The sequence below is a fragment of the Cryptomeria japonica genome, chromosome 10 (assembly GCF_030272615.1).
Source record: "Cryptomeria japonica chromosome 10, Sugi_1.0, whole genome shotgun sequence".
In the NCBI taxonomy this organism is placed as follows: Eukaryota; Viridiplantae; Streptophyta; class Pinopsida; order Cupressales; family Cupressaceae; genus Cryptomeria; species Cryptomeria japonica.
In genome coordinates, this window is record NC_081414.1 from 56097472 (window position 1) to 56109910 (window position 12439).

Consider the following 12439-nt stretch of genomic DNA (forward strand, 5'->3'; position numbering starts at 1 on the left):
AAATTTGAAAAGGCTTGGAATTTAACATACGACCTATGATTGGGTTGATGATCTGATTAACCACTAAGCTATACCACATGTTATGAATTACAATTATTGTTATTCTTTGCATGCTTTAGTAGTTAGTTTATTTGTTGTCCTTATGCTGCATTACTTAGTACTATTTAAAAAAGCAAGGAAAGTTGTAAGGTATTTAGGAATATTCTTGTTTACTCTTTTTTATCGCTATAGGAGGCTCTATAAGCTATTTTTCATATAATTTTATTAGTCTAGATAGTCTTTATTTAGAAAATTAAGGATAGGCTTGGTTTCAAATCCAAAATCTAGTCTATACAACTGAGTTGTTCTAACATCAAGCTACTTATTATTAATGGAAAATAATGGAAAATAATGGAAAATCTACCCTAGACTAGTGATTTGTTTGAACACTAAGCTACTTGTCACCATTATAAATATAATTTTCATTTTCATGCTCCATTAGATGATCATGTTCATTAGCACCAACTTTACATTTGCTGGTAGTTGAAGCTTTCAAGTTGTTAGTCTCAAATTCTGATTTCCCTCTTATCCCCCTATAAGAAAATGAATAACTCTATCTGCATATGACAAGATCAAGGAAAAAAGAACCTTAGAGTAACATATAACAAGGTTTTGAGAACCTTCTACACTTTGAACTCATCCAAAGTTCAGGCAGGTATACCTTTTGTGAATACTTTCACACTTTTAAATGAGATCCACAGTAAACCAGTGTAAAAAACCAGTGGATTTCATCACCTCAACATAAACTGAAATATTTGAATAAAAACTTATATACTTCTTCAATATTGATCTTCAAGAAAATTAGAAATAATCCCACAACAAGTACCAGTGCCTTATCCCAGCCATAGATTCACCTAAATTAAGCAATAATTTTCAACAAATGAATATTCTGATATGCCTCATCATCTCATCTTTCATGAACCTCATACATGCCTAACATATAGATAGATCCTTTCCCATTTAACTAAAATAATTCATCAGATTCATGGAAACATACAATAGATTTGCTGACAGAAAAATTGCTTGCACATTTAGTCCCTCTCCTGAAGAGAAAAGCCAGAAATAATGTCTATAAGATCACCTTACAATCCACGCTCATTCGAACAACCCTAGATTATCCAAATGAAACCAGCAAACTATAGAATGAACACCAGAAGACAAAGAAATTTTAGGCCTCAAACTTTGATTTATATATTTATATTCATTCTTGAAAATATTACATCATCCAAAGTCATCTCCTTGAAACCAGAAAAAGAAACCTAAATATATTTTGCTTGAGTTTCCTTAAAAAATTCTTGTGATCCATTTTTCACTAGTCCTGTTATCCATTTATAACATTATGGATGCATACAAGCTTCAGACATTCCTAGAAAGGTTTGTTACAAACCGTGATACTCTCCAAGAAATAGTTATAAGTATTTTTCAATATCAACAGCCTCTTCCGTTTGTTGTTCTGCTGCAACCTTTTCTATCTACTCTGGATTATCTTTCTTTTGTCTGATATTTTTGTCCTTCCACTCCCAGAACATGTCATCACTTAGCCATGCAAATATAATAATCTTTTGTTTCATCCCTTCTAACCTTTTCCAAGTGACCCTTAACAACCCAATTTATGTTTCTATGAAACCATAACATGATTTCACTTTTCAATCTCTTCAATTGTCTGTACAAATAAGGATGTGTCATTAGTGTTAATGATTTCATTAACCCTTTGGGACAATTTGTGGTCCAGCTCTTCTAGCCATGCCTTCTCCTCTTTCAACTGAATTGGACCATCAAAACCCCCTAGAAACAATTCATATTTGTGATCTGAATATTTTTTTCTATATAGTTGGGCTTTTGTTTTTACACCCGCCCTTTCCTCTGAGAATATATTCATTTCTTTTATAAACTCACTAGTGGACCTAAGGTTGTCATTTGCCTCTGCATCTGCATGGGATGAACACATGAGCTCTAACTCCTTACCTCTAGGCATCCACTTATTAAGAATTAGTTTTGAGGTGGTTTCATACTCTCTTAATTCAATCAGAATATTCAGGATCCTTTTCATAGAAATGTGTACAACAGAGGCCTTGACCGAATCAACAAACTTCAAAATTATGGCTTTTACCTTTTCTTCATACTTGCTTGCAAACAATGTTTGAGCTTGTTTCAACTTTTCCAACTCATGTTGGATAGTTTCATCTGGCTGGAAACCAGAAGGCATAGGAGAAGGGGATATTCTATAATGGGACTAGTTAGTGGAGGTCTTTCTAGAGAGGAGGCTATCATGAGAGTAGAGGATTCACCTGGATGGTGTTGACCTGCCAACTGACTCTGAAGTCTAGAAATAATACTGTCTCTGTTGGCTACTCCTTCTTTGGCCTCATTGTAAGCCTTTAAGATGGTTTCCAATTTTATTTGGAGATTAGCCTTTTCTTTTGCATCCTTTGCTGCTACTGCCACACTAAACTTTGCAGTTTCCAAGACTATGCTTGTAGCTTCCACCACCCCTATATCTTAAACTCTTTTTACAATCATGCCTCCAAGGAGACTAGAATCTGATACACCTTTCCTCCTTTTACTCTCATCCTTCTTCAGTGACCACATGACTAGAGCAACATTATCTTTGCTGAAGGTCACTCCTTCCATGGGTTTGGTTTCCTTCCTTACTGCTTCAAGAACCAGAGCATCAACTATATCCCATTCAAGGAGGATTAAAACACCAGCCTTAGACACCATCTCTCTTCCCTTCTCAAGAGTAATAGTCTTAAAATTTTCAATCATTTCTTGCTTCACCTCTTCTTCCACCTGAGTTACATCTCTGTGAGGCTATTCACTCTTCCTTTTCTCACATCTGGCTTTGAATTGTTCCATATTTTGCTTCCACACAAATTGCATGAAAGCCCCTGTTGTAAGGAAATTACTGTTAGCTAGGAATTCCTCACTGGCTTTCTTGATAGTAAGGTCTAACTCCTTCCCTTTGAGCTCACCTTCAGTTAAGTTCATTTTAGCACTAGGTGGCTCTTTTGGCATACCTTCTTGTCTCCTCATATTTGTAAGCAATCTCCCCGAGACTCCCCAATTCTAACAACTATTTGGCCACCGCTTGCTCATCTCCTATGTGGATAAGGGATTGAGATGGAGAATAGAGAGTGTTATCACTATTTAAAAAATGGGTATTCCTATTCCAAAATTTACTAAAAGTCTAAAGAAATTTAAGTCTGATTGTGGCCTTGTTGTTTCTATGTTCTTGGTCCGGAAAAGGGTTTAAGTTTTTTGTTTCTAACCCTTCATGTTTTTGAAAAACCCTTATGTTCTATTCATGTGTTACTTTTACCACTTAAGTGGAAGGGTCACTTGACCATGAAAATGTCCCCCCCACCCCCCTTTTGTATTTCTCCCTAGGTGGGTCTAACAGTGCTTTATTTTTCCCAAGCCTTTACTAAAGTTTTTTATTTTTAATCAGGCTCCTTAACCATCGTGCAAGTTATTTTTAATCTAATGGCGCATGCGATTTCACAGCCCTAAGATGATTGTGAGTTACCATTCGTGAAATGGTGAAAGGCGGAAGTGGGTTCGACATCCAGGTTTTAACTAAGGTAAAGACCGATCAAGTTTTGTTTGATCGAACGGCTCGTGCTATTTTGCAAGACAAAGGTGCACAGGTTTTTGGCTTCACGAAATGGTGAAAAGGAAACTTGATCCATGTGGTAGTAAAGATTGAAGATAAAGGCTGATCAAGTTCCTTTTGATTGGACGGTCGGCACTATTTTGTAACCCTAAGGTGACCGAGAGTTAACCTTTGCAAAATAATGAACTGACATGGCAGCCACTTGGTTGGTGTCGTGGTAGAACAGATGGATCAGACTACGGATGAAAAGGTGACTTGTCAGATGCAGGTGGTAGTCCTAAAGTGGATCGCGTGGAAGCTTTTCAGCAAATAGGTGATTGACACATCGGTTTTACCTCCGTTGAGTTAGGTTTGTTAAATGACGGGTATCTCAAGGAGGATCCGACAGTGGGCGCCATTTCGCAGGCCGAAGATGCAGGGTAATTACCATTCACAAAACAATGAAAACTGTTAGCCTTAAATGCTTGGTGTGCGGTTAGTGGGGTAACCCGTCAGTCACAGGAAAGGATAAAAACTGATCAAGTTCTTTTTGATTGGACGGCTCGTGCAGTTTCACTAGGTGAATGTGCACAATGTTTAGCTTTCATGAAATAGCGAAAGAGATCTGAGCCTGTCGCCAAATGAAGAATGGTTAACAAAGTAAAGGTCATGTAAGTTCGACTTGATCTGACAGTTGGCATGATTTCTCTTGATGAAGATGCGTGGATTTTAGGCTTTGCGAAATGGTGAAACAACAAAGTGATTGAAACACTCAGACATTGTATGATCTGTTGGAGCCAATTTTTTTAATTCATTTGTGAATTCAATTCTGAGGTGATGGCCAAAGCATGCAGTATTAATGTCGCAGTTAAGAGCCCAATTGTTGTGTATGCGCTCACATCAGTTGAATGTAGATATAATTTCAAAGATTTGTTGCAGAAAAGCTAGTGCAAAGTAGAATTCTTCAGGTCAAAAATAGGTTTTCTTGTGTTTTGCTTACCAGTTACTTGAAAAATTGATGAACTGTGGTTTTTTTCTATTAAAGAATTCCTTTGATTAGTAATTGAAATACTTGCATATCATTAAGATGGCACCTAGAAGGGATTTCATAGGGAAGGTTAATTACCAGGAGAGAGAAATTTGTGATGACTTCTTGGAGCAATTGTCTATGTCCACAAATGTAGCATTTAAAGTTAAGGAATTAGTGGCCAAGGCTCCTCGTCTGAGAATAGGAGAAGGATTGTAGGATGAGGGCAATTGGCTGAGAGATCCACAGATAGGGTTGTCTAGTTTAGGTCTATTCAAGGTTGGTTTTGGTATGAGACACTCCCCTGCCCCAATCAATAGTATTTGGGAGTTGGATGTAGGTGAATTGGTCATCCCTGGAGTTTTAATGGATGTGGATCTCCTAACTCAGATTGCACACAACTATGACCCTCTCACCAAAAGTGTTAGGGATGTAAATGGAAAAACCCTCATTGAAATCAACGATGATGAATTTAGAAATGCATTTGGGCTCAATGAGGTGTCCAGTTATTTGGAGCCCATTAATTTTAAATCATTAGCTCAAGTATATAGTGCACAGAGGAATCATTGTTGGCATTTTTGATGATTATGTTGTGATTGTCATTGATGGACACACACTTGCTATGAGATCACTTTTTATATGTATGAGTTAAAGCTCAATTAGTATTTGGTCCAACTAGTATAATGTATTATAGTCTTTTAGACTATCGGTGTTTTGTAGAAAGTGTTTACCGATCTGAAGCGGTATGAAGATCCCAAGCGGTTCGAGGATCTCAAGTGGTATGAAGGAACGAAGTAGCACAACTCATATTTCCCAGTCTTCATTTTGTCAAACCAGCAACTGGTATTTTGCTTAAACCGGTGTTCTATTTGAATCGGTAATACTCTGTGATAAGTTACCAACCGGCATTTTGTGCTAGGCTACCATCCATCGATTGTTTTGCGGTGCCGACACGCTGGTGGTGCTTTTTGTGTCATGTTACCAGATATGTCTAGATGCATTGAATCTAGGAAATTGTATTGTAATCTTATTGGACCAACATGAAATCAAATTCCTTTATAAGGACATCATATCTAGGGTTTTAGGTTGTTGCTAGGGTTTAAGGTGGTTGATGAATTTTTGTAAGTGAGATTATAGAATAGAAGTTCATGTATGTGAGAAAAAGGTAGAGTATGAATGTGTTGAAGACTGAAGTAATGCTGGAATGCATTAGGAATGAGCTATCAAGGATCTAATCAAGCAATTTGTGTTGTTTGCTAGATCACTCACTTGTTGATTACTCACATCTTCGACAAGTCTGAAGCCCTTAATCGGGTAGGCCCAAAAAGCCTTTTGTAAATTCTCTAACAAGGTGGTTCACATCTGTGGATCTAAAATCCTCTAGCAAGGTAGTCCTTAATTGGACTTATCTCCTAATAGAGATTGAGATTCCTAACAGGATTTGTTTTGGTAAAGAACATTGTATGACCTTAACTGGTCTGGTTCCTATTCTACAGATAGTTACTTGTGAGTTTCATCTCACCGTGGTTTTTCCCATTTGGGTTTCCACATCAAAATATCTTGTGTTATGGTGTTTGTGCTTCTATGGATGAATGCATTATTTTCTATTTGTTTTGCATGTGTGCTAACAAGTTTGTTTGCTAAACTATTTTACCAGTTTACTGCTAGACTAGTAAAGTGTTTAAGTACAAAGATTTTTGGCATACTAATTCACCCCCCCTCTTAGTATTCATCAATTGGTATTAGAGCCAACCTTTCTATAAGTCTAACCACTTGGAAAGAGATATGGGGGAATACACTATGAGGGAACTTACTCATTGGCTCACTCAATCTGAGAAAGCCTATGATGTTCTAATGGTCAAATATAAGGCCTCTCAGGCAAGAAGGAGAGAACATGCTGAAAAACTGATGGAGCTATCTGAAAATAGTTCTTCTGATGAAGCAGACATGGAAGCCCTGATTCAAGAGGTAGAAAAGCTGAATGAATCCAATTCCAACCTAAGAAAGGAGTTGGAAGGACTGACTATTCGAATGTGCCAAGAGCTTGAGAACTGGAGGAGAATTGAAGATCTAGTAAAGGACAAAGATCATGAAATCTCCAAGCTAAAGCAAGAAATCAATGCCCTAACCGCTCAACTCCATGCGAGCAAAGTGGAAAAGGAAGACATGCAAGGAGAACTAAACATAGCCATCTCCAAGAATGCAAATTTGATGGAATGAAATGCTACTATTTGCAAAGAACTCTCTGAGTCAAAGGAAATACTTGCTAAGTTCAACAATAGTACTATTAAGCTAGAGAAAAAGCTTGAATCGGCCAAACCTATCAAGAATACTGATGGACTTGGTTACTCTGGTCATGAGCAAGGTGAGACCTCTGGTGCAAATGCTGAAGCATTGAAGAAGCAACCGACATTCAAAGGTAAAGGTAAACAAAAGTTCAAACCTGTTTGCTTTAACTATCTTAAAGAGGGACATACTACTAATGTATGTAGGAGCAAAGCCTACAATAATTTTCCTTACTTTATAAACAATGTACCTAGATCCAATAAGTTCAATGGTAATTGTTATGCATGCAACAAGTTTGGGCATAGAGCATCTGAATGTAGGTCTTTTATAAACAACATTGGAAGATATCCTCAGTGGACTTGAGGAGTTGGTCCGGAACCTTCTGTGAATCAGAATCCCAACCGGTTTAATACCTTTAGTCATCAGTCAGGAAGGAGTGGCTATCAAGCAGCAACCAAATGTAGAGCAAATTGTTTGATCTATCATTGTCATGGTCACACTGCTGCAACATGCAGGAGGAAGAATGGTAGCATGAATAATCTCTGTGCTCTCCAAGGTCCATTATTCATGCGTCCACTCTAGGTACATATTGTCACCGTGTACCTAGAGTGGATGCATGATATCACACCTAAAGAGATGCATGCCATCACCAATTTCTACAACATAGGGGAAGTGCTAGCCCTAAGGAAGGTCAGCAAGACTGAAATGTCCAAGCTCACCGGTTCAGTTAGCGACTCACGTGGAATGACCATCAACTCAATCAAGGATAATCTAGTCAAGTATGCTTGCATGGTGATAGGTCACCAGACATTCTCTGCTAGCAGAATTAATTCTGTGTCTGCTGCAGTGGTAAATGGCGCTTACAGGATGATCAAGGAAGATGCATTGTTTGATCTGTACACTTGTATTCAAAGACAACTTATGTTGAATCTTAAGTCGATCAAGGACAATGCACTGAAATTTAATTTCAGACAACTACTGATTGGTTTGTTCTTTTACTTCCAAGGCTACTTTCCAGGAGTAGGTGACATTCAGTGGTCTACCGACCAACCGGTGCCAAAACAAATCAAGGAGAGCCTATAAGTGGTTGGAATTGGCTATCCGGAAGCACTGAACAAATAATTTGATGAGTTCAGATGCAAGATGAGCCAAAGGATAAGGATATCCGGTGACATAGTCAAAAAGTATGAGGAAGACATCTGCTTCACCATCAAACTGGATGAATGCATAATGGAGGCCGTTGAGCCTAGGCAGGAAGAAGTGGAGCCTATGGGCTATGAGGTAATGAATGATATGCTAGATAGGTATGCTTCTACCCTAATTGCCTCACCCCTTGATTCTAAGGCAAAGAGAACTAACACCTATTTGGAAAGGGTTACACCAGTTGCGGAACCCTTAGAAAAGAAAGGAAAGGCAATGCCTTCAGCATCGACATCGGTTACTGTAGGTAGTCCCAAAGTGACCAAGCGATCACCTGCTAAGAATAAACAAGAAGTGGCACCTACAAAAGTCTTTGAGAGGAAGTGAAAGACAAAAAGCAATACACTTGACTCAGAAGAAACTGTGTCAGAAGAACCGCCTAAGAAGATGACAAGGCAAACAAAGAAAAAGACAAAGAATGAGCCAGCATCATCTGCACTGGTAAATATTGATATTTCTTCTTACAAACCTTTGACACATTGTCAAAGAACTATAAAGAATATTAGGAGAAAAGTACTAAATAATTTAATTGATTATTTTGATGACTTCAATAATGAAGAAAAGGAAGAAGTTGAACAGTAAATCATTAAGTATTTGTGTGTTAATGATCGGTCACCTTCAGAAATTAGATCTGAGACACCGAATTCTTTATATAATTCTTTAGACGATAAATGGCACATTGCCATAGAAAAGGAATAGGAAATGAGGGAGGAAATATTTGCTCAACATTTTCCTGATGTATCAAATTCAGAACTTTTCGAAGTTATGAATAAATACAAAGGCCTCTTCTTCATGAGAAGAAGAAGACTCCTATTACTGGAAGGAAAGGTTCATGAAGTGATCAAAGATACACATAATCATGCACAAGAAGCTCTTAAGATGTATCAAGTGGCTGAAGCCAACAAAAAGGTTGAGCAAGAACCAGAAACTGGCAAACTAGATGAGGTGTATAATGGTGAAGAAGAACCAATCACAGAACAAATGGACCCCATTGATGTTGATGCCTTAGATGGTGAAAATGTTACTCAGGGTACACCATCAGAAGGAACAGGATAGGAAAAGAAGGCAGAAGAAGAAAAGAAGCAACAGGAAGCAGAAAAGAAGAAACAGGTAGATGAACAAGACAAGAGAAAAGAGGAAAAAAAGAAGAAAGAGGAAGAGGATAAGAGAAAAGAAGTGGAAATGAAGAAAGAGGAAGAGGATAAGAGAAAGGAGAAGGAGAAGAAGAGAAGAGAAGAGGAAAACAAGAAATGACAAGAAGAGGAGAAGAAGAAGGAAGAGGACAAGAAAGAAGAGGAGAAGCGGAAAGAGGAAGAGGAGAAATAGGAAGAGTAGAAGAGGAAGAAGGAAGAGGAGAAGAAGAAGGATGAAGAAGAGAAGAAGTGAAAAGATGAAGAGAAGAGATAAGAAGAAGAGAAAAGAAAGAAAGAAAGAAGAGGAGTAGAGGAAGGCTCAAAAAGACCAGCAAAAAGCCAAGGACAAGGAAGCAGCAAAAAAGAGCACACAAGTGGAGAATCCAATGGCAACCAGTAGTCAGGCTAAACTGATGGACATTACCAGTCCTATTGACCTCCAATCTACAAATGAATTGGAGCTACTGCAGAGCATTAAGCTTGCTCAAGAGCGATTGGATGCTCTAAGGAGGAAAAAGGAGGAAGACGTTATCCAAACTGCAGTGGAGACACTTACTAGTTTGATACCTGGTACGAACCTTCCTAGTACCAATTCCTCACTTGTACAATTGAAGCTCCTATGTACAGTTGTAGAAGAATAGGTGCAAAGCTTGGAAGAGGTCACAGAAGAAAATGCCAAGAAGGAACATCAAAAGGCTCTAGACACTGCCTTGGTGAGAAAATTAACAGAGCTCTAGTCTGATCTCCAGAAGGCACAAAAGGACATTAAAGATGCAATGAATGAGGGCAATCTTCTACTCAACAAGATTTGTCAGCCTCATTTATTCTATATGATGATGTGCTCACTCAGAAGGACAAACTGCAATCAGATATGCAGTCATTTATTAGCACCTTCAAGATGCCCTATGACTCCTTCTCTACCTATGGAAAAACTGTTCACTGACTTCAACTGTAGTCTGCAAGACTAGAGGCATAGATAAGCAATTGGACACAAAATTTGCAAGAACTTCAACTGCTCCTACTGCCAAGACTACAAATTCTCCAGAAATGCTATCTAAATCTTGATACCCTAACAGTCACTCAAGAAATGAGCATGATAGATACCATGGAAGAACAGGTCTCCCAGATATAGACAGAGAAAGAAGTGGCTACATCCCTACTTGAGTCATGTTCCTTATCCATGAAGCAATTTTTGCAAGACTTTAAATCAGTTTTTGACAAATTTTACTCTTTATTGTCATAAACACTTATTATTTTAATAAAACTGAAACAGGGGTTAGTCTGCAATATTTTTTCCATTGTTGGCAAAGGGGGAGAAGTATATAAATTTTGATACTTTTATGTATACTTTCATGTTGTTTCTGTTAAGGAGTAGTATACATTGCTTTTTCTACAAAAGGGATAGTGTATATGCTTAGGGGGAGTAATTTTGATTGTGGCATATAATTTATTGTAAAACACTTAGATGTCAAAATTTTCCTAAGTGTTGCCATCAATGCCAAAGGGGGAGATTTTTGGCATTTTTTATGATTGTGTTGTGATTGTCATTGATGGACACACACTTTCTATGAGATCACTTTTTGTATGTATGAGTTAAAGCTCAACCAATATTTGTTCCAACCGGTATGATGTATTATAGTCTTTTAGACTATCAGTGTTTTGCAGAAAGTGTTTACCGATCTGAAGTGGTATGAAGATCCCAAGCGGTTTGAGGATCTCCAATGCTATGAAGGAACGAAGCGGCACAACTCATATTTCCCAGTCTTCATTTTGTCAAACTGGCAACTGGTATTTTGCTTAAATCGGTATTCTGTTTGAACTGGTATTACTCTCTGATGAGTTACCAATTGACATTTTGTGCTGAGCTACCATCTACCGATTGTTTTGCGGTGTCGACAATCTGGTGGTGCTTTTTGTGTCATGTTACCAGATATGTCTAGATGCATTGAATCTAGGAAATTGTATTGTAATCCTATTGGACCGACATGAAATCAGATTCCTTTATAAGGACATCATGTCTAGGGTTTTAGGTTGTTGCTAGGGTTTAAGGTCATTGATGAATTTTTGTAAGTGAGATTATAGAAGAGAAGTTCATGTTTGTGAGAAAAAGGTAGATTATGAATGTGTTGAAGACTGAAGTAATGCTAGAATGCATTAGGAATGAGCTATCAAGGATCTAATCAAGCAATCTGTGCTATTTTCCAGATCACTCACTTGTTGATTATTCACATCTTCGACAAGTCTGAAGCCCTTAACTGGGTAGGCCCAAAAAGCCTTTTGTAAATCCTCTAACAAGGTGGTTCACATCTGTGGATCTAAAATCCTCTAGCAAGGTAGCCCTTAATCAGACTTATCTCCTAACAGAGATTGAGATTCCTAATAGGATCTGTTCTAGTAAAGAACATTTTATGACCTTAACCAGTCTAACCTTAACTGGTATAGTTCCTATTCTGTAGCTTGTTACTTGTGAGTTTCATCTCACCGCGTTTTTTCCCATTTGGGTTTCCACGTCAAAATATCTTGTGTTATGGTGTTTGTGCTTTTGTGGGTGAATGCATTATTTTCTATTTGGTTTGCATGTGTGCTAACCGGTTTGTTTGCTAAACTATTTTACCGGTTTACTACTAGACTAGTAAAGTTTTTAAGTACAGAGATTTTTGGCATACTAATTCACCCCCCCTCTTAGTATTCATCAATCATCTTAGAAGTAAGCCTCTTAAATAATTTTTTGTCAAAATAGGGGGATTGACTGTTGTAGGACCTAATACCATGGAGCCTTTCTCCCTAAATTGGTTCACTCTTAGAGCCAAAGGATTATACTGGTTACTTTGCCAAATTTTTGGAGAGGATGCTAAAGTGAACATGCCAACCCATTACATGTTAATGATAGCACAAATTTCAAATCCCTCTCTGGTAGTAACATCTGACTATGCCCCCTATATCACTGATGAAATCAATGAAGGCTTGATAAGGATAAAGAATGGTAAGATGGATAGGCCTTTTGGATGGTACTCCCTTCTCATGCATCTTTTTCCATTCAAGGGTGGTGACTAATTTGCCAATGAAATGGATTTAGTGAAGGAAAAGGATGGGGAAAAAATGCCAGTTCAACTATGGAGCACAGTGTTGTCATGGGATAGGGAGGATGCTAGCTACTTAAAG